General features: G+C 42.3%; 1 protein-coding gene across 4 annotated transcripts in view; it reads left to right on the top strand.

Moving 5' to 3' along the window:
• The window catches only part of UBA7 (ubiquitin like modifier activating enzyme 7), a 912,980-nt gene that overhangs the window by 558,110 nt on the left and 331,669 nt on the right, over window positions 1-23,201 (top strand). The window lies entirely within an intron of this gene.

Genomic DNA, 23,201 nt, shown 5'->3' with positions numbered 1-23,201 from the left:
AAGCACTTTTTTCAGTATTTGAACTATTTTCAAAGTACTTTTAAGTTTTTTTGTATGGGTGGCAACTAAGACTTTGGGAGATAAATACATTTTCCTGTGATTACAGAATGTTGTAAAGTAGGGAAGCAGCATTGCAACCTAGGCTTTCTAGGTTCGTAGTTGTAAATTCTATATACCCTCAGTCATGGATTTTTTTCTAAATTGTTTTCTCAGCCACCTTTATTAAAACCTCGAGTAAATTGCTGAGTAATCGCTTGGACAAACATAAAATGCCTTGAGAAGGAACGCCTACTCTTTCAAGGGTCTCTTGGGCTGTTAGTCTAGAGATTACACTGGTACCATCTCTCCTCTCATTAACGCCCACCCTGTTAACCAATAATCCGCATTTACTGAGAGATTCTAACCCCTCTGGCTCGTAGTACCAAGTGGATGTTGGATGTCCCTTCAGACTAAATATTTCTGTCCTATCCACTGCCATAATGGCCCTCAATAATTACCCCATCCTCTGCATTCCCTAAAAGAAGGCTGAACACACCAGTTGCAGGCAGACCTTTTTCATGTTGTATGATCATAGGCATGGAGAAACAAGTATTCAAAATGTAATATCGATTTGTGAGCAACTTCAGCAGGACTGACCATATTCAGTATATTGGAAAATGAATACAAGATACCCATTGAAGAGCATGCCTTTTGTGATGCGAAACTTGTCATTGCGTTGTGCAGTCATTTATGTTTCCCTGTGCAAGGAAAGGGCCCGGCTTGCTTCCACTTACCCATTGGATAAGTAGACTGGTAAAAAGGATGCATATTGCAAACGCTGTCTTTAAGGCAAGTGTATTCCAAGTTATTGGTTAAGTCCTTGGATTAAACATACAGGTTAGCAGAACTCCTCCCAGATCACCATCAAAGAGAATACCTCTTGTTTTGTAGAGGACGAGGAGGCAGCAGAGTAGCAGAACAACCTAATACATCAGTCTGGGCAAAGGCTATAAGAGAGTCCAGGGAGCAGCAGGCTTGCTTGCTTTCCTTGCTTTAAGCTAAGATGTGCAAGTGAGTCATTGGCTTGCCCACTATAGGAAAAACGATTTCAATACGTTAATTTGATTCTTGGCAGCACACCTTAGTCATTACAATGACATCCCTTTGCATCATTATTTATTTTCCATCACTCATTTATATTTATTGTTCTTGGCTTTTAAAACGTACAAAGTCAGTCAAACTTTGAAATCAAAACTTGCTACACAAATTAAAACATACATATTTTGTGCAAAGCCTCTTTGCATGACCCAGAGAACAAGTAGATAAGTAGATTTCTTGGGGGAGTAGTGCCTTGACCTCCCTCTGGGCTAGATGCATTCCTTCTATTTAGACTTGTGTGTGCATACGTGTGTATGCATGAGTTTGGGTTAAGTTACACACATCATATTCCCCTTCCCGCCATCATGTTAGCCAGCACTTTGAGGTTTATCTCCAAACCATTGAAAGACACCCAGCTAAGTTTCATAGAGTGGTTGCTCAAATGAATGCAGGGCCATCATTTACATTGTGTAGTCATAGCAGGTGCAAACTGCAATAGGTATAACTTCCTAAACTTCATTCAGTTCATCAGTCTCATTACCTTCAATATGATAGCTCTGGCACTGACCTTGGTGAAAGTGCACCCTGGTGATTTACTTTACCGATTCGACAGATACTTCTATGTCCCATACAACAGCCTGATAAGCCTTTTATCATATTCATTTGAGGAAGTCAAATTGAGCCCTATTAACCCTCCAGGATAAATGCATCCCAAAGATGTTTTTCAAAGGTCCAAACAGTTGCAGTTTACCTGAGGATTTAAAGGTCTAGAGATAACTTTCATAAGTGACTCAAAATATTTTTCTATATTCTTCTTACTCAATATTTTATCTTCTCTGTGCTGCTATAGTATTGCCTTGCGCTGACATCTAGATGACTGGCTTGTCAGTCAGTGAGCCCTTCTGCTAGTAATAAGCACTTTGCAATCAGATCTGTACTTCAACCCATATTCGCTGTCTATTAACTTAAGGCAATGGTGAGCTCATCAGTGTGGTACCGGATTCAAAGTTAGGCAAGCCATTCTATAGTTTTAGTCCTTTCTCCTGAATCGATCTGCTCAAGTCTGCCAAGACCTGTCCTCCAATCCTCCAGTAGTTTCCTCCTGCAGAGTGCCCTGGGCTATAGTGGACCCAAAGTACTATTTAACATCTATATGCAACCATTGTCAGAAATAATACTTCTGAGTGAGATTTCCACATTCATTCAGGTGGCAACCAGCACCGTGCATGTTTATTGATCATGACGCACAAGAGTTGGAACACATCTGTTTCACCTTCACAGTCAAGCAATCTCAGGTAAATGATGAAAATCATTGAAACTGAGTTCTTGGCATTATGCTCCTCCATGGCCCTTGAAAGCTTCTGAACTTTCTTGATCCATATTTTCTTCACCCACAACACGTTCTTCTAAAAGAAATGCCTTGATAACATTCTTGACCTTCCTCTTTTATAGAAAGCTCAACTCTGTAGTCTTCTCAGTCAGTCAGTCAGTCAGATATTCTTTATTCGGTTACTTAAAACCATAAAAGAATCAAAAGCTAAAAACAATAATCCATATAAAACCACGTGAGCTGGAGTCTTTAAGCAAGACACCTCTCAGAATTGCACAGATAAATAACAATGATAAAATATCCCATAAAAATCCATACTGTGAGCATTGTATATTGTCATTGGACTTCTGGGCATATTAGCAACAGTTCTCTTTGTCTTAGTCTCGCTGCCCATGTTAAAAAACTAGCTACAGTAAAACATATAAATTCATTCGACAACATTTCTAATAAGGTTAAAGTGCGTCTAACTTGCACAAATTGGTACCTTCTCTATAAAGGTAAAACATACTGTTGTCTCAGTGAGCTATATTGTTCACAAAACATAACAAAGTGTACAGTGTCTTGTTCTGAAAAGGAATCACAACTGTAAGGCCCTAGGTTTACAACTGTGTTCCACCCCCTGGTTCGGCCAGCAGCCAATGCAATTAATTCAAACCTAAATCTCATGAATAGATAACAATGATGAGGATTTGTGACCACTATGAGATAATGTTCTATCAACATGCTTGATTTCAGTGTACTATAGGCTCGTACTGAGTGTTTACTCATCTCCCTCCCTTCTCTCTATGCATGGGCGGATAAAAAGTGTGTCTTGACTCATGCCAAATCCTCAAGTACAATCCTTTCTTCGGTCAGGTATAGATCAGGTTGTCCCAGTTTCGTAAATCAGGCTTTGATGTAACTAAGCCACGGTACAGTACCGGCCCACTCAAGTAACATGCAAGCATTCAAAACGGTCTGATTCAAATCCAAGTCTGGATTTAGCCATTTTATAATCGATCTCAGTAAAGGTCAGAGAGCTAACAAATCTGAGATTCAACTCAGCCCTAATTCTTCACAGACAATATAAGAGGCAGTAGATCGGGGAACTGATAAGCGCCTCGTGAATTTATTTTCGACAACTTGTAATTCAGTGGCCTCCTTAGAACCCCATATATCACCATCCATAATTAGCCAAGGAGATACATTTGGATTGGTTAATTTTACCAGCACCTTGACTGGCTTTGCTCCCAAACAAAAGGAAAATCAGATACTGAGGCTACAAGTCTGGCCATTGCATTCCTTTTAGCTGTCATCAGAGGGGATCACAAACACTTATCATCGAACAGGACCCTGAGATATGAGAAGGCATTCACTCTGGTGGTACCTTTACCTTCTACGCTACATTTCCTATCGCCCTTACTTCTGTGAACCATGACCATTACATGAGATTTGCTATAATGTGTACTCGGGTCCAGACTATTCATAAAACTAACAAACGATTTAAGGAGTTGCTGGAGTCCCATATCTGTTCTTGCTAGCTGCACCATGTTGTCAGCATACAGAAGTGCCAGAGTTAACTGAGATCTAGCACGAGAAATATCTTTACAAGTGGTGCTTAAAGGTGGACCCTGGCTTTAGGATTACACTGCCTCAGTATTCCGTGTTCGCACATTTAATTGCAGCAGCCACATGTTTAAGAGGTGGGCTTTGGGCACCGGCACCTTTTTAATTACAAATTAAGCAGTGCCCCCAATGTGCCTTAACACTAGACAATAGACTTCCGGACGGATCATATATCACTACCGCTGATAAGTCCCTGTGTAGCGCATTAAACAATCACTATATTTCTATGAACCTCCATGTTGAGGAGAATTAGCCAAGGTTTGCTTCTAATGGCTCTATCGAACTCTGGCGTCTAGTCCATAAAGTGCAAGATGTAACATCCCCCCTTCAGCTATTGTATATTTCCCAATAATCATCTGGAGATTCAGGCATTAATCTAATGTGCTCCTCCCTAATCTAAAGCCATACTGCAGGTTGGACAACACATCATCAGCCAGCCATGAAGTTAACCTAGAGAGAATAAACCCGCTCCGCAGCCTAAACCGTCTATTAATGATAATGGCCTATAACATTGTGGGTCTTTACCCTCCCCTTTTTTAAATACAGGTATAAATATTGAACTCGACCAAGATGAAGGCAATCTCACCTTCCATGCAGCATTTAGAACATTTCTTAAAAGTTTTGCCCATTTCCTAGGGTTCGTTTTATGTAGTTCACGCAGCATTTAAAACATTTCTTAACATTTTTGCCCATTTCCTAGGGTTCGTTTTATGTAGTTCAGCCGGAACTCCATCATAGCCTGGCGCTTTATTTTTGGGCATATTAGTAACAACCTCAAATAATTCATCTTTAAGAAAAGCTGTGGTAAATGTCCCATCAAGGCCCTCACTATTGCCATTTAAGATTTCCACTAAAGGTGACCTATAAGTCTCCTGGAAATGCTGAACCCAGATAATCAGAACTATATCACAGTCTACTTTTCTATTTGAAAACTATGTCCCAAAATCTGGCATTACTTTATAACATGGTAACCTGAAGGAGTTGCTTCCAGGCATCACTTTTAATTTCCTTCTTCCCGTCCTCTAGGACTGATTTGTATCTTTTCCTTCATAAGTCTATTTCAGTAATACTCCTCTGGTTTTTTTTTGGTTTTTTTTAGAGCTGTAAGCAAATTTGGTTGTCCCACTGAGCAGTAATGGTCAAACTATCTATTACTAGAGATCTTAGCTAAACTTAGTTAAATTCTTTGAATACACACCCTGTCAAATGCTGTCAATAACGCTTCAGGCTATAAAATAGCCTCTACACAAATACCAATATCCTGTCCACATTCATGATTTAAGTTATTTAAAAAGGAATCTGGGGAGACTTTGTTCCATTTCAATCTACCCCCTTGATCACAAAGCTTAATGTTATGATGCTTAGGCCCTTCTCTGGACATTACTTCGTCCTCAAATCTCCACTCAATAGTAGGAGTTAGTGGGTTATGATCGCTTCAGTGATTCCAATTTACTTTGAACCATACTACAAATTACACTAAACAGGTAGAAATAAACATAAAGTAAGTCAAAGAGTTAGAGCTTAAGCCAGTAAAAGTTGGAATAACGTCTGCTGTACCCTTGCCATTATCATTCTCATTTACAAATGTCAGATTGTGGTCTGCCAAAATAATTCTAATCAAATCTATGTGACTTGTGGGCTCAAAATGACCATGAAAACGGTCACCCATGGATATCTCCTCACTAGCTTGGTACAGGAGATGAGAGAGATGGATGTTAGTCTCCAAGGAGGACAGCGGAATACAGGGAGTGCTGCCTTTCTGCATAATCCTCTAAAAAATCTTCAGAGCCAATAGATGTTCATCAGGTTTGTTCTGTGTGAAGGAATTATAAAATGTAAGCACTAATATGCTAAGATTTTTTTAAATATAACTTGACCTCAAGTAAACATCTTGAACTGTTCTCCACATGAGATGTTTCACAGGGGAGATTTAAAGAGACCAACGTTAGTAAACCACCCCTGGGTCTACTGCCTAGGGAAAGTAAGGCAGGAGAAAACAACGAGATATACCCATTCATATGGACAGAGACACCTGTAGCCCAAGTTTCTTGTAACCCCACTATGTGATGACCTTTAAAAAAATCGGACCACCTCGCATCATATCTCTTGTTTCACATCCTAGCAATATTTCCAACTCAGAAACTTCATACAAGATCCAAGCTTACGTACAAAGGGGAAGGAATGGTTAGTCATCCCCCTTTCCACACCTCCCAATAGCGGGTAGAGTTTATATCCAAGGTGACCAGACAGTCATTACAGTCTGAGGAACACAAGGGGTCAAATCTTTTTGTCAATTGAATGGGTGTCACTTGCTCCCTCTCCCAATGCTCTCTTTGGGACCCTGGCAGTTTCCTAGACTCTCTGACATTATGATTGCCACTGGGCTGGTAGAAGAAACCTAACAGAGGCACCTTTATACCTGTTGGGTGGGAGTTGAAATGCAATGTCTGCAGTATTAAATGTCCTGCTAAGTCAGGTTGATCAAAATTTACAATACTCCTCTCAAGGTTTTTCCCTTTTGCCCACCCACTCTACTCTTCTAACCATATTAATGCAGGCTGTTAAGTGGTTTCCACCTCCCAACTGCATATTGTGCCAGTGCATAGCTTTGTTTTTACTGAATAGTCAATTCAGTCACTCCTGGTCTCAGAGACGGAACTCTCACTAAGATATCTACCAGGTGTGTAAATTCCGGAGGGAGATATAAAAGAGTCTGATGGCTACCACTCTGTCTAGAATGGGGGAAGAGAGGCCACCAGCCCCAGGACCTTCTTTGGGTTTAGAAATAAGATGGCCGCATTGGTGGGGCAGGGCCTGAGTAGAAGAAGATTAAATTATCTCTGCTGTTGCACAATTCCTATCTGAGATTCCACGTGGAATATACTTAACTTTACCTGCTTTGCCCCCTTATGGCTCCATTCCTATCTTTTTACTAGGATGACTGATTGGAAAACCATTCAAGGCCTTATCACGAGAACTATGGGATTGGATTGCCTTCTGAGAGGGGGGGTGAACTTGGTCAGTCTCAGATAATGTTTTCTGTACTACTGCAGAGCCTAATCAGCCAATAAGGGATCCTATAGCGGACAGTTTCCCATTAAAAAAAACCCTTCATGACAGATTTATTTAACTTTTCAGCTTTCTCATATAAATTATTCAATAAGGGTTCAGAAAGCATCTTGCTATTCCCTTTTGCATTGTTAGCAAGAAGAGCCAAGGAACCCAAACCGTCACCAACATCCTTTGTGGAGTTAGATTTTCCCGAGCCAGTCCTGATTCTGGTCCCTAAGTCTTTTTCTTAATAGGCTGTGTCACTTCAAACAAAGGAGTGCCAGGGTCATGATGGATCTCTGCTACTGTGACCTATTCTGGCTCGACCATTCCTTGCGGGGGATCTCCCTGTCTGTTTCCGTGAGGGATATCTAGTTCTTTCCCAACCCTTTTCACTTTTTGCTTGGGGCCCAGACTGGAAAGTAGGGTGTCCGTTCCCAAACCTAGTTTTTCTTCCATACTCTGGATTTCTTCATTTAAGGCCCCAATGGCAGAGGTGAGGAACGGGATGATAGACAATTCTAGTGCCCATTTTGGTCTGCTGGGCCAGTGGGACATGAAGGTTTTCACTTGCCCATTGTTGTTTCAAGCTTGTAGATGCAAGAGCGGTGGCCCAGCCCAGCCTCCTCTGGGCTCGGACGGGCATAGACAGGGGACTGCTCTTGGCCTCGTCTTTGCACGAGGGTGTCCTGTGCTGCAGGCAGGGAAACAGGATTTATAGCACTCAACCAGCACAAAGCAGCATCCTCTCCTCCTCTGGGGCACTCACACACTGTGGGTAATATAGTCCACCTGCTCCTCCTGCGACTTAAAGCACGTCCCGCGCTGCAGGCAGGGAAAAATGATTAATAGCGCCACTGGTGCAAAGCAGCAGTCCCTGCTCCTCTGGGGCACTCAGGCACTGTAGGCAATGTAGTCCTCCCACTCTTCCTGCAATTTAAAGCGCATACCGTGTTACAGGCAGGCAAACAGGATTTATAGCTCCTGACTGTCGCAAAGCAGCAGCGCCTCCTGCTCTGGGGCACTCAGGCACCATCTGTAATGTATATTCCACCTGCCTTTCCTGCGTTGTAAAGCACGTCTCGCACTGCGGGCAGGGAAACAGGATTTATAAAGCCCGACCAGTGGAAAAGCAGCAACCCCTCTTCCTCTGGGACACTCGGGCACTGTGGGCAATGTAGTCCACTTGCTCCTCCTGCGATCTAAAGTCTTCAATGGCAACCTCATAATCAAGTGCAAAAACAATATTAAATACCTTCTGTCCCCAATAGCCTCTGAACTGTCCCACCATCATGAATTCCCCTCGCTCTTCATAACTGCAACTCCCTTCTAGAACTCACAAACACCTACAATCCAACACTGTAGCTCGACTCATTTCCAACACGTCACTGCACCTGTTAGACCTGGCATCCTTGGCGTGGTCTCCCCTAACTTGTTGCCTCTACTTCCCAGGTTGTTTCTGTGTGCTGGACTCTGTGCTTGCTGTTTTTGTTACACTGGGCACTTTACCACTGCTGACCAGTGCTAAAGTGCAAGTGCTCCCTGTATGAAATTGTATGTGTAATTGGTCTGTCCTTAATTGGCATATTCAGTTTACTAGTAAGTCCCTAGTAAAGTGCACTAGAAGTGCCTAGGGCCTGTAAATCAAATGCTACTAGTGGGCCTGCAGCACCTATTGTGGCACCCACATGGATAGCCCTGTAAACATGGCTCAGACCTGCCACTGTAGTGTCTGTGGGTGCAGTTTTTAAACCGCGAAGTCGTCTTGGCAAGTGTACCCACTTGCCAAGCCCAAACCTTCCCTTTTTATACATGTAAGGCACCCCTAAGGTAGGCCCTAGGTAACCCCAAGGGCGGGGTGCAGTGTATGTTAAAGGTGGGACATGTACGCTGTGTTTTACATGTCCTAACAATGAAATACTGCCAAATTCGTTTTTCACTGTTGCGAGGCCTATCTCTCACATAGGTTAACATGGGGGCTGCTTTTAAATATTCTTAAAGTGCAGTTTCCCTTTGAGAGCAGATAGAAATCTGGAGTTTGGGGTCTCTAAACTCACAATTTAAAAATACATCTTTTATTTGAAGTGTTTTTTTGGATTGTTAGGTTGAAAATGCCATTTTCAGGAAGCAAGCATTTTCTTGATTAAACCATTCTGTGACTCTGCCTGTTTGTGGATTCCTTGTCTAGGTCAGACTGACAGTTGGGCTACTTGTGCATCTCCATTAGACAGTGGTACAAAGGGTGGTGGGGTGTAACCTGCATATCCTGATGTGCCATCTGTGCTAAGCTGGTGGGAGGAGTGGTTACTTACACCTGAAAGGGCTGTGCCTGCCCTCACACAAAGCAGTCTCCAACACCCTGGTGTGTGTCTGGGGCCAGGCCTTGCCAAGACAGGATCCTGTAAACAACAGAGACTTTTCTTTGAAGTTAGGCAACTTCAAAGGCAGAAACCGGTACAAGTATTGGACCCATAACCCAAGACTTTAGATCACTTCAAGGATTCAAGACGAACTCCTGCCAGGAGAAGAGCTGAAGAAAAAGTGCTGCCCCCGCCTGTGACTGTGCTTTATTAGGCTATACTGCAGTTGCTTCTTGTGTCTGAGAAAGGGGACAAAGACTGGACTTTATGGTATATTCCTGCTTGATAGGTATCTCCAAGGGCTTGTACTGTACTTGCTCCCTGTTCTGAAGTCTCAAGTCCATCAAAGACTCCCTCTGCCAGCACCTGGACTCTTTGCTGAGACTCCTGCCCTGCCAAGTGGTGCCTAATCCAGTCCTAGGCCCTTAAAAGGAGAAGCTGGTGAAAATCAAGAAGAACCAAGTGCACCGACTTTTGACGACCCCAGACTGATGCCGCTGCCGGATTCTGTGACTCCGCCTGCAACTGAAGCCATGGTTCTCACAGGAGTGCGACGACCCGCAGTCCCGATGCCGCAGCAGCCCCACCGAAGTCCGCAACTCTGTGAGTCCCAAAATGCAGTGTCACTGACATCCGTGACACTCGACTTTGCCGCACCACGCCGTGACCGCCGGATCTTGACTCCGCCAGAAGTGCGCAGATCCAACACTTTGCACCAGCGCCTCTTCGTGATGCCTTTGCTCCACAGCACCGGAACCAACGCTACACTGGATCCAGCGATGCTGTGATCCCCGACTCCGTGCAGTGGCTTGTTTCCTCATTTTCATAAGGTACTGTACCTGGGGGTCTGTGTGATTAGCATCGGATTGTTGGAAACAACTCTGTCAGGACACCATGATATCACCAATTTGAAGCATTTGTGTTTTTAAGTACCATATTGAAGTTTAATCTTTAAAAATTCATAACTTTGCTTGTGTATGTTGGATTTTTGTTGTTTTGGTCTTGTTCTGATCAGATAGATAAATGTTGGCTATTATTCCAACATGGTGTTGAGACATTTTGTAGTGTTTTCACTTTTTTACTGTGTTGTCGGTACAAATACTTTACACATTGCCTCTGGGTTAAGCCTTTCTGCCTATGCCAAGATACCAAGGGGGTTGATGGGGGTTAACCGGATGTGTTTCTCCTTTGCCCTGACTAGAGTGAGGGTTCTTGCTTGGACATGGAGCAACCTAACTGCCAACCAAAGACCCCATTTCTAACAGTACCCATATGTGACCTGTCCTCACATACAAACACCTATTACTACCTATATATAGCAAGATGTCAATTCAAAACGTTCAGATGCTCATTTACTAAGGCCTTCACATGAAATTGTTCTAATGCATTAATGACCTCATTAATCCTCACTGTCACACAGCACCGGTATAACCAATAACCATGATCATGCTGGCTTGATCTTGTTAAAAACACCTCCATCTGCTACATCCCAACCACAACATCTAACAATCATTTTCAACAGCATGAATTTTGAAGACACTTGATAACCAAGCTCTTTGGGAGGGTGCCTGTTTTTTTAAACACTTTTACAAGCCTGCCTTAAAAGCTCTGCACTGGCTTCCAGTTGAGTTCGGAGTCAAATCCAAGGTTCTCAGCTCTGTCCATAAATCCCTCTGGACAAAGGTCCATAATACCAACAAAATCTAGCTCTGTACTACAACCCAACCAGAAATTTCCATCCATCCTCTGACTACTTGATCTGTCAACTCTTATTCAAAAGAATGAAACAAGGCAGCCATCCCTTAAAGTGCAGGGCCTTAGACTCTGGAACATCATTACCCTTACCTTGAGATTCAGGCACACCTGTGATCCATTCGGGAAACGTCTGGAAACTGACATATGTAAATGGACTCTGTAGTCAAACTCTGGTAAGATCAGGGTTAATGAAGGAAGAATATCAGAAGTGTAATGACTATAGCTGCTTGAACTCTAGTTCTCCTCCCTGCTTGATGTAGCAGTGTACTGTTCTATATTCCTTTAATGCTTGGAGGGAACAGTAAAGTAATAAGCATCACTTTTTACAGAACTAATAAACAAATAAATAATGTCTATTTATGCTTGACATATTTGAATAAAGGTCAAATTCATACCTGACATATCCGGGTAAAGGGAGATCAGCTACCTTCATCTCTGGCCCTTCTCGGCATAGGTTAATGTGGCAATCTTAGTTTATGCCTGGTAATTCTGGGCATTCTAGGGTGTTTTAAAAGCAGACATTCTGAAATGCGTGCCTTATTTATGCCGAGAGTCGTAAAAAAAATAAAAAAATACTCCCAACCAATGAAGGTTGTTGAATGAGTACTCTTTAAAGAAATGTCCCACTGCCCTGACATTGACTGTATTAAGGTAAGGTGTCTTCTCTGCCTTTTTCTAGTGTTCCTGTTTAATGTATATTTTTGTGTTGCAAGACCCTATGTGATCAACAGTAAAAAGAGCTTGAACAAACATCACTGCAGAGATGAGCTTTTGCTTCTCCTCCTTGGTGGTTGCCTTAACTATACCATTTGATTGGTCAAAAGCTGTGTGTTTCCTCTTCTGAAAAGAGTGTCTGTATTACACTTTATGCATTGGTGAAAGGTTATGCTCACTATAGTGGTGCTCATTTGATTTTACTGACAAGCCAATGATGCAATTTGCCAGATTCCGGATCTGTTAGTTTAGAAAGTTATGACAAAGGCAGTAGACCTGACTTATGTATTGTGAAAATCACACTGTAAAGCCAATAGTCCTGAAAAGGTTGGCTATTATGACACTGTAGATAAGCCTGTGCACAGGTATTTTGTTACTTTGCATCCTATAGATTGCTGTTGTAGGCATTGAGCTTTGTGTTGATTGACCTCTCTGATCACCTCTTGGGTTAGACTTGCACTGTGAAAATCCCTGTTATGGCCACTAAGGAGGCCATGTATACTGTTTTGCTAACTGTAAATTTGTAAATTGTTGTGAACGGTTGCTTTGTGGGAAATCTCATGCTCCGCACAGTAGGCCTGAGTTGGTTATGTGACAAATCACTGTTAAAGGCTATAGGGATGATTTTTTTCATTGTGAAAAGTGAAGTCACACACATTGGTTCTGATCTGTTTATTACAAAATGTTACAGCAGAGGCAATGTGGCTCAATTAACTAGAGGGCTAGTAAGTCTTTAACTGTGGATTGTTAATACCATACTTATATAATAGACAACGGTTTTGGTGTTGGTTACCCCCATGAAAAAGCTTGAGTGTAAAAGATCAGCATTGTGAAAATGCTTGCTGGGCCATCTTAGGAGAGCTAGTATATTGTTTTGCTAGCTGTAATTTTTTTACCTACTTATATTTTCATGAATGACCATTGCCTTATGGGGTAGCTTAAACTCAATATAGTAGGCCTGCGCTGGTTATTTTGACAAGGCAATGACAAAGGCTACAGGGCTGATTGGTTAATTCGGGTACATTCTGTCTGGTGCCCTCGAACTAATCTGTTTATTATGAAAGGCTTGGACAGCGGTAGTAAGCCCAGTATATTTGTTTGCAAAAAAATGTTAACCCTTTAAATGTGGAAATCGGCCTTACGTGGATCCACTGATGTTTTCTTATCCATAATGCTCTGCATACTTCAAACACTGCCTAAAATCATGCATTTTCCTTGCATTTCTGTAATGTAAACTTGCGGAAAACATAGGGATCCGCAAAAATTTCTACTGCCCAGCATTCCCCCACTTTTCCGATAAAAACACTACACTTCTTGTATGGAGGAGCCTAGTGTCCATAACAGGAAAAACCCAGAAACCTAATTTGGAGACATCAACATTTCCTGTCAAAAACAAACATGATTTGGCAATGGGGTAGCTGCATTAACTGGGCCTGAGCTCGGCCACCACCTTGGGAAACCTAGCAAACCCCCCACATTTCTCAGTAATAGACACCCGGCGGAGTCCAGTTTGGTGTGCTTTGTGTGGAACTTTTGATGTTTTCTTACTTACAATGCCCTGCAAACCTCAAGCTTTGCCTAAATTCACAACATGTACTTGAATTTCTGTGACATAATCTTCCAGAATCTAGGGGAATCTACAAAATTCCTACCACCCAGTGTTCTTCTATTTGCCCCGATGAAAACCACTACCCTACTAGTGTGGCTTGTTTAGTGACCGCAACAGGAACAAATTAAACCAGTGTCACTGGGAATCCCAAAGTGGAACTCCCATTGACCATGATTTGTTCTGTTCCTGTTGCAGGCACTAGGCCCAGCTACATAGGTGAGGCAGCGTTTTTATTGAGACAAGTGGGGTTACACTTGGTGGAAAGAATTTTGTGGATTCCTCCTGATTCCGGAAGTTTCCCTCACAGAAATTTAAAGAAAATTTGTGATTTTAGAAAAAGCGTGAGGTTTGCAGGGCTTTGTAGGTAAGAAAACCTTGGGATTCATGCAAGGCACACCACTGTGGAATCTTCTGGGTGTCTAAATATCAGAAATGTCTGTGGTTGGCAAGTTTCTATGGGTGGTTGTCCAGCATAGCTCCAAATACAGCAATTACCCCCTATCGCTGGTCTCTCCAGGTAGCACTGTAGGGCATTTTGTGTGATGGACTGTCTGCCCATCCACACAAGTGGGGCACTGTTGTTATGGTGAGATATGTGGGAACTCTGGGTGGTACAAAATGTGTGGATCCCCACAGATTCCAAAACTTTTCTGTACAGATATGTGAGTAGAATGTGTGTTTTTAGCCAACGTTTAAGGTTTTACAAGGGCTTCTGGGTAGGAAAACGTGGTGGGAGCAACACAAGTCACCCGAACCCTATATTCCCAGGGTGTCTTGTTTTCAAAAATTGCTTGGTTTCCACAGGTGCCAGATGAGCTAGGACCATAAATCCACAACTACTGACAATGTGAAAAAAAGTATCCGATTCAGTGGAAACATGTGATGTGTCCATGTTGCGTTTTGAGCCCTTTCCTGTTGGGGGTACTGGGCCTACCCACAGAAGTGAGGTACCAATTTTTTCAGGAGACATGATGGAATGGTAGGCGATAGGAAGTTTGTAACTTCCCACAAATTCCAGAATTTGCATCACAGAAACATGAGGAAAATGTGTTTTTGCCAAAGTTTGAGGTTTCAAAGGGATTGTGGGTAAGAAAAGTTGGCAAAAACAATGCATGTCACCCCAACCTGGATTCACGTAGGTATCTAGTTTTAAAAAATGCACAGGTTTGCTTGGTTCCCTAGGTAGAAGGAGGTTGAAAGAACAAAAAGTAGGAAAAATGGGTGCCAAACTTTAGTTAACAAAATAGTCTTGTTTTATTCAGCTCTGCATGTTCTAGAAAGCCAGGAATATGGTGTGTTTAGCATATCAAACCTTTCAATGGTGCTATTTGTAGGCAAAAATAAACACTTTTTTGCATAGCATTTTTTTCTCTCTTTCCCCTAAAAAATGAAATTTAGCTATATTTGGCTATTTTCTTGGTCCCCTCCAGGGTAATCCACAAACTCTGGGTACCTTCAGAATCCCAAGGTTGTTGGAGGAAAAAAAAGGATGCACATTTGGTGTGGATACTTTATGTGGCGAAAAAAAGTTATGGGGGCCTAAGCGTGAAGTATCTCAAATAGCCAAAAAACGGCTTCAGCACTCGGGATGGAGGATGGAAGCCTCAGCAGTTAAAGGGTTAAAGCTAATAGGTCTTTAATAATGCATTATCATCACACTACTTTAAAGCCTGTACGCAAGCATTTTGTTGCATGAAGTATTAGATTTTACTGTAGTAAGCAACAGATATTGTTTTGCTTTTAACCTATGAAAACCATGGGGGAAATATTTTCACCGGGACATTCGTTTTTAGGCCCTTGTAGGAGAGGTTAATTGTTTTGTTTTTTCTCATTTCATACATAGTTTTTAATTTCATGAGTGTATGCCTGATGATTTCTTGTAGGGCACCTTATGCTCCATATATTAGAATTGAGTTATTTCCTAGTCAAAATCCAGTGATAAAGACTTCAAGCCTGATTGGTTCTTTGGATGTCACAGAGCAGATCTGTTTCTTATGAAAACAGATAGGTATTTTGTTATATCGGTTCTGACATAGTTTTGTTGTATGTTAGGGTTTTGTTACTCTCTCTAGCACACCTTGTGGGTAGAAGATTTGAACTGCGATGTTTATTGTTAGGCACTTGGGAGGGTCTGTACTTTGTTTTGCCAAATTTAATTTTGTACATATTTATAATTGTATGCGAGTAGGTCTGGTATGTGCCTTGTAGCAAAGCTTTTGCGTACTGCTGTAGGTTAGTGTTGGTTATGGTGACAAGCCAATCATAAAGGCTACATACTTGCTTGATTTTTAGGAAAAAGATATATCCATTTTGTTTTCTACAAAGTTTATGCCAAAGGTAGCACGGCTGACATTTATAGTGAAAACATATGATAAACGACAAAAGAACTATTAGGATCGGCTGTTCTATAGTAAGCAATTCTTTGATACTCCCCACTGACAAGTCCAGGGGTAGATTTACATATGAGAATCCTTGTTGAGTCTCACAGGAAAGAGTTGTATTTCGTTTTGCAAACTTTTTTTTTTTTTTTTTTTTTTTTACAGTTTTGTCATTTTGCTTGTTAGTGTCTGTTTATTAAAGAGCTTTATAGATCCGGACTAACAACTTTAACTGTCTGCCGTTTCTTGTAATACAAAAAATCCATAACAATACTTGTATAAATATATATAGATAAATAAATGTACTGTTAGGTAGTCCTGTTTGTCATTGATCTGTTTGAATGCCATTTGCATTTTATTTTTCGCCTGACAGCATATATATCTTGAGACAATGGGTCAGCACACTCCATGCGTTGGCTATATTGTTCTCTGACTGATGGTCGCCTAATCAAATGTGCACATCTGCCTGAAATTGGGTGTGAGTTCACTACCAGGGCGGCTGCGGTAACCACTCTAGTTTTGCATTTCCTCTTTATTGATCTTCCCATTTTTTCCTTCTCTTTTTTTTTGTTATTGTTTTTTGGTGACTGGCAACTCCATAGAGAATGGTCTGTTTCAACTGTCCATCTTAAAGGGTATTGTCTACAGTATACCTTTGTTTTACTTTTCCAGCATTGCCACCTCGTTTAGAAGCAACATGTGAGGCATTTTGAATTGGTACATCAACTAATCACAATTAAACTAGGGGTCTGTAAAATTTGCGTAATTTCCTTTTCTGTAATAACTCAAAATGTATGGAAAAATATGCGGAATGCAAAACTGGCATGCCTGTGACTATTTTTGCAAAAAATGCATCCTCAAGTCCATTTTGGATGCGAGGATGCATTTTGCAGTAAAAATATAATGTTAAAAGCATTGCGAGCAAAAACGGTTCACGTTCTGTTGTTTGCTTTGTTTCTGTGCATTTGCGCTAATTTTTTTTACCACAAACGGCACATTTGCTGTAAATGTTTACTCCAAGTTGTGGGTAATTACACAATGTGGTGTAATGGCATTTATTTCTGGAATTTCGCATAACAAGAGTAATGCAAAATTACCGAAATGATGCTAAATTACGCTGGCGTAATGAAAATTTTGCTCGGCCTCCTATAAATCATACCATTCCAGAGTGGGTTAAGAAATGTAGCCTCTGCAGTTGTTGGCAGCCAGCATCCATGCCAGACAGCTAATCGCTCACCAAAGTAGGATACTTCCCATTTCAAGAGTGCATGCGACGAAACGAAGATAAGAGTGAAGAATGATTTTGCAGGAGAAGCAGAGCTTTATCACTGGCTGGACATCCTCTGCAGTCAGATATATTTTGAGTTCTTCTATTTTCATTGGCCAGCATCCAGCAGTGATACAGCCTTAAAGAAGCATCTCTCAGTCTTGAGAGAAGTGAGTGGAGCGGTGATGCCATAATAATACATATGGAATGCTGTGGCACAGCTCAGTTGGATTTGACTTGAGTTGAGGGCTTGTGTTGTGTCAGAGACATGAGAGACATGTTTGAGTGAGTGTACAGGACCACAAAATGGCACGAGCCAGGCACCATACTGGCCTTGGATGCCAAGTCACTGTCCTTTTTTGTTCCTGCTTCATAATGTGTCCCTTTTGTATATTCTTAGATTCTCAGCCTAGTAGCTTTCCTCTTTGTAACGTAAGACTAGGATGCTCAGGCTGATTAAATGAGGAGAAGAATTATGGAAACTCGGATATTTGACATTTTCGAAAGCTGAAACTTGTATGATTCAGTGTTGGGAGCAAGTTATTTTTTCAGTGTATTTTTTTAAATAGCTTGAACCTGAAGCAAAGGCTTTAGAGTACTTTACAACAGAACTAGACTATATTACTGATTTTTCCTAGTTTGGTGCAGGGAAATAGTGGGCCCACTGGGTTGGTGGCACACAAATAACACAAACTGGCAAAAGTGTTGACTTTGGGATTTACATTCCAGAGTAAAACATGTTTTGCGCTTTAAAAGAGACCCAAAGTAAAGTAGCGCTTTGTGCTACATTGTGCTTCTTTGTAGCAGTGCAGTGTACCATGGATGGTAATTTGTTATACCCATGCAACCACCCAAGGGTGTGATACAAATCACCATCTACCAACAATGGTAGACAGGGAATTATGCCCAAAATGTGCACCTCCTTGAAGCAGGCTTAACAGTAGATACAGTTGTTCTCAAGTCCTGTAACTTTGCATGTGACCTGTACTTTACTGTACACATTCAATGTTATAAAAGTGCTAAATATGGCAAAGCATAGTATTTTATAAATGTGTGGGTCCCCTTTCAGAGTGTGCGATGGGGCAAGTCAGCCTATATAGCCTAGGTTGAGGGAGAGAGAAAACCAACACCATATCCCTGTAGATAAGGTGCAATCTTGCTCTCTACACTTTGCGCAATGTTGCGTGAAATCTTTGTGAATTTGCCCCTAAGTGATTTGGTCAGAACCACTGATTGCAGCCGTAGCTACTAGGCCACATCTCATCATTTTGTAATGACTGATTTAATTTGCTGAAAATTATGAATGTCTAGTGGTCAAAGACCCTAAAACTGCTCTGTGAGCCACCCAAACAGTCTAAGACTGGGCAGTGCCTAATTCAGACACCCAAAGCACTGCTTATAGATCACCTCAGCCAGTCCTTGAGTTCAAGTAACAGGCGCATGTATCATCGTCCCTGCGTGCAGAGCCACTTTCAAAATGTGCACACAGGTATTGAGGTGATGTTCAAAATGCACACGCATTTTTTTAGGTTCATCTTACAAGCAGCTTGACATGGTATGGATGAGGATAGCCAGGACAGAACTATGGACGTCAATTCACCAAAATGCCAGGGGTAGCGGATGTGACCTCACGCGCCCTTTGACCTCCACTTCCACTCATACAAAAATGTACACATTTACACAAATTCACATTTACACACACTCTCTCATATAAAGACACTCTCCCGCAAGCATGCACACAACATACATTTAAAAGCCTTTTTACTTACCTCAGCTACCATGGCATATTCAAGCTAATTGCACCCCATTTTAAGTACACTAATAGTGAATAATGTGTTCACGGGCACTGAATTTGCCACCTCTGAAGCCAGGGGTTGCAAAGGCAGTGCTAAGGACCGCCAAGGGCAAGCAAGAGGTCGATGCTGCGACCCCTAAATGACGTCCATTGTCAGGACTAACACTCAGGCATTTGCACCATCCCGAGCGCACTGTCCCTCACCAGCTTTGTACCTTTCATCTACCTCCATCTTTGGGGTTCAGAGAGCCCTGCATTTGGGAATCAAATGAACCGCAGCTGGAGGAGTGGGGCCGACAGAAGAGGAAGGGAGGCACCGGGGGCTGATTTATCCTTTTATAGTTATACAAGCAGAGAGAGGGGGAGGCGCAGTAGAGCTCGGTCTATTTTAGGCCGCTGCCTGGTTTACATTATGGAGGTGAGCAGGGAGGCTCTTTGAAAGCCAGGCCCGGGGCCTGCTGCGAGCGCTCTGCCGCCTGCAGCCTGTCAGGCACCGGAAATGGAGCCCGAACCTCCGGCCGACGTCCGGCCCTTCCAGATGGCAGCCCTCTGGTGCAGACAGCGGGAGGGAGCCTCGCGCAGCAGCTTTCACATCTTCGCCCGCACTGTCAGGAGGCACGATGATTTCTAAACGATTACCGAGATTTATGCTTTCCGTGTTTTGTCTACCTTTCTAAAACAAATGTGAAAAAGTGCCTGCTTCCCATCACTCCCTCTTTTCTCACTTCCTCAATCTTTGTCGTTTATTACTCTTTTTTTATTCGCTTCTTTTTTTATTCGCTTCATTTTTCTCCCTATTAATATCCCTTCTCTTCTGCTCTTATTGTTTCCCGGTGTGCCACAGTGTCAATGTTTTATCTCTCCATCTAAGTCCAATCGTCTGTCCTTAACTTATCTACATTTTTCGCATCTTTAGGTCTCACCTACAGACAACTGTCTGTTGCTGAAGACCTCTTTGTGGATAAGGCGACCATTATAGTGGGTGTTGGGCCAGCCTGTAGCTTACCATTGGTTGGCTTTCTTGTCATTCCCATTTGGTTGCACCTTATACAATGGCTTTCCTTCCTCTTCTGGTGTTTGTTCCTCCCCTGAACCTTGACTTGTTTACGTGCCGCCACCCCTTCCCATCACAGTCGCAATCTCTTTCACTAGTTTTCCTCTTTTTATTAACCCCTTTTCTAGCTCTATTCACATTCTTTCTCTATTGCTCTTATTCTTTCCCAGCCCGCCACCCTCTCAATTGTTTTCTCTATCTAATTCCTTTGTCTGTCTCTAACTTATTCCCCTCGTTCACCTTTGAGGGTCACAGAACTCTCTGTTGTTAAATACCAATTATGTACAGAACCAATACTTACTGTGGGCCTTGCATCAACAGCATGCTTGCCATTCATTGGCTATCTTTCATTCCCATTTGCTTGCATCTTATTATATGCCTTTCCTTTCGTTCCTGTACTTGTCCGTCACCTGGAGCATAGCACCTTTAGCATTTAGAGTTCCTGTACTCCTGCCTGTCTATCATTATTTTTTTCAACTTTTTCTCTTTTTGGAGGGATTTGCAGATGCAAGTGTCTGTTCCTTTAAAAAAACAAAAAAAAAAACACTTCGGTGCACTTTTTATATATTTTTTACTTTACCACTCCAAAATGGACGTCAACCATCTTGCCTTGGAACTGCAAATTTAAACAAAATAATGCCTGCCTTGTCATGACACGTATACACGCATGCGACCACACTTGGGCTGCCGTAATAGTATGATGCATGTTCATGCCTACATCATCATCACTTTTTTTTACATTACCGACACTGTTTAGTTTTGCCATTAACCATTTATTTCCTTTAGCCGAAGCTGAACAAAATTGGCAAAAGGCATTTGCAAAAAGCCAGTAGGTCTGCATTGCTAATGTTAAAAGGCAAGCTTGGATTGGCAAGGTGGGCAGTCGGCCATGGGCTGTGGCCGAGGCCAGTTGGTGGGCCATTATTTTGGTGGACTAAGCAGTCCAATCAGTCAGGGCCATCTGGTCTCTACCTCAAGTGTACAACAATAAAGCTGTTGTTACAGCCTTTGCACACATATACTACACCTGACCCACGTCAGGCCACCTCATTGTCAGAAGCACCATAACAATGGGATGCCCTGCTGTCACACATGAAGTGTGCCTGTCCCCTGGTCCTCTCCGTGTACAACAGAGGCCTCAAGGAGCTGCTGAAAGGAATCCATTAGCACTTGCTTTGCAGAGGACTCCAGTAGGGAGGAGTACTGGAGGGTTAAGGTGATGGGGGACTGATACCTGTGAGGGTCTGAGGGAGCTCCTCGGGTTATTTGTGTTCCATTCCCCTCCATGGAAAAGGGGGGGAAGGGTAAATTAGCCTCTGTTGCTCACCTTTGGCTGCCAAATATTAATTATCGCAGTTAACTGGGAGTGTATGTGTCCCTTACCCGACTTTGAAATTGTGAAACCAGGTTTGAGTTTTAACATCATTTGATTCTGGGCAAATCACCTTATCTCCCTACATAAAATAAAAATGAATTTGTACAGTGTAACTGGTGCTCGTGCAAATTGCTCCAATGCTTTTGAGACGAGCTCACACTTTCTAAAACTACAAAAGAATAACAACGATGCAGAAATGTGGGCCTCTTTTTTTTTTTTTTTTTTTATTTTTTTTAAGTGGCCAGGCCTAATTGTGATCCCAATCTGACCCTGTCAAAAGGTGAGACCTAAAGGTTTTGGCCATGCGTGTTGCTTTTTCTGCTCCCTCACTTGCTTACTTTTCCCCTTTTTATGTCCCATCTCATGCTCTTTTGTGTCTCACTCTATGAATCCCTTGTGGCCTCCTCATTTCCTTCAATGTATACATCTCTCCGTTCAGCTCCTTCATCCTCCTTATCTGTCGTCCTCTCCCTGTCTGTCACGCCTTCCCCTTGTACACTGTTCCTTGTCAGCATGCTCTACCTTTCCTTTTCTCTTGTCCTGTGTGTCTATTTGTTGCCTTCTCTCAGTCATGCCTTGTTCCACAGGGGTTTGACAATCCTTCCTACATTTTACTCTCCTTCTATCTTTCAGTCAATGCCCAGGGCACAGTTTTTCCTTTACCAGTGCCCTCTGCCCTTCTGTTTTCAAATAAGCCCTTACATCGCCACTGGAGGTTTCTTTTCCTCCTAGAGTGTGCTAAACTGTGGCCTCATCCCAGAGATATTGCCTCTCAGCCTCACCAGAGGAATACAGTGTTCTTTCATGAACGAGCCGTGTTGTTTACCATCTCCATGCAATCCAGCAAAAACTCCAGAACACCAGTGATTTAGTGATACCACATATCACTTCCAAAATGGCCACCACTTTACACGACTCAGTGTGTTTATTTGTCTCCTGTATAGGGTTTCATAATACTCACTCCATGGAAATACCCCAGAAATCTTACAAACTAGTTACAGGAAGGCTGCTCATGCTTGGAAATAAGGAGCTTCGAGGAATGGGGAGTCCAGCCTCAAGGACTTTATTCCAACCTTGTCAGCCCTTTTAGAGACACCAGCATATCTGGAAATCTCCCAATTTCCATATAGTCTAGTAGGCATTTGATCCAAGTAGAGAGGCTGCATCTCAAATGATTTTATAGTAAACTGTATTCACAGCCCAACAAGAGGAGGAAAGAGCAGTTTTGGTTGTAGGGGTTTCTCTGAGTGGTAAACTTTTGGACTTGAGTGACATCCGGATGGAATCAGCAGTCCATCTCTTTGTCTGCCTTGGCAGTGGAGCTCAGAGAATAGAAGGCTCGAGAAAGACAAAAGGACAAACCAAGTTGAAAAAAGACACTTGATCATCACATGCTCCACACTGCCTCACTCCCTGCCTGCCTCTGATTGACCTGGAATAAACTTCAGCACGGTCATGTACTTCCAGGCACAGGATTTTGGATCAACTGTGACAGAAAGGGTAAGCACAATAATACTGTTGCATCCAGTTTAGGAATATACAGCGTGTGGTTTGGGCAGAGGGATATTCATCTAGCAGCAGTAGGATTTTGTTATCCCTTTCGACGATGAGAGCTATTTGATATTCTGGCAAAGGGCCCAGATTATCTGGGCTTTATCTACTGAGTATCACGAAAGAGAAGTTAACTCAGTAGACCTTCAGTATTTCTCATCGCGCTCAGTGCGCGGCAAGATCAGTTGTTATAAAATTCCCACAGGCTCAGTCTTTTTATGGCATGTTTTTTTCCACATTTATCCCAACTAATAACAGCTACTGTATCCACCTAATCAAA

Source organism: Pleurodeles waltl, chromosome 9 (assembly GCF_031143425.1).
Source record: "Pleurodeles waltl isolate 20211129_DDA chromosome 9, aPleWal1.hap1.20221129, whole genome shotgun sequence".
Classification (NCBI taxonomy): domain Eukaryota; kingdom Metazoa; phylum Chordata; class Amphibia; order Caudata; family Salamandridae; genus Pleurodeles; species Pleurodeles waltl.
The sequence above is the reverse complement of the archived record's forward strand: the minus strand, read 5'-3'. Positions and strand labels throughout refer to the sequence as shown.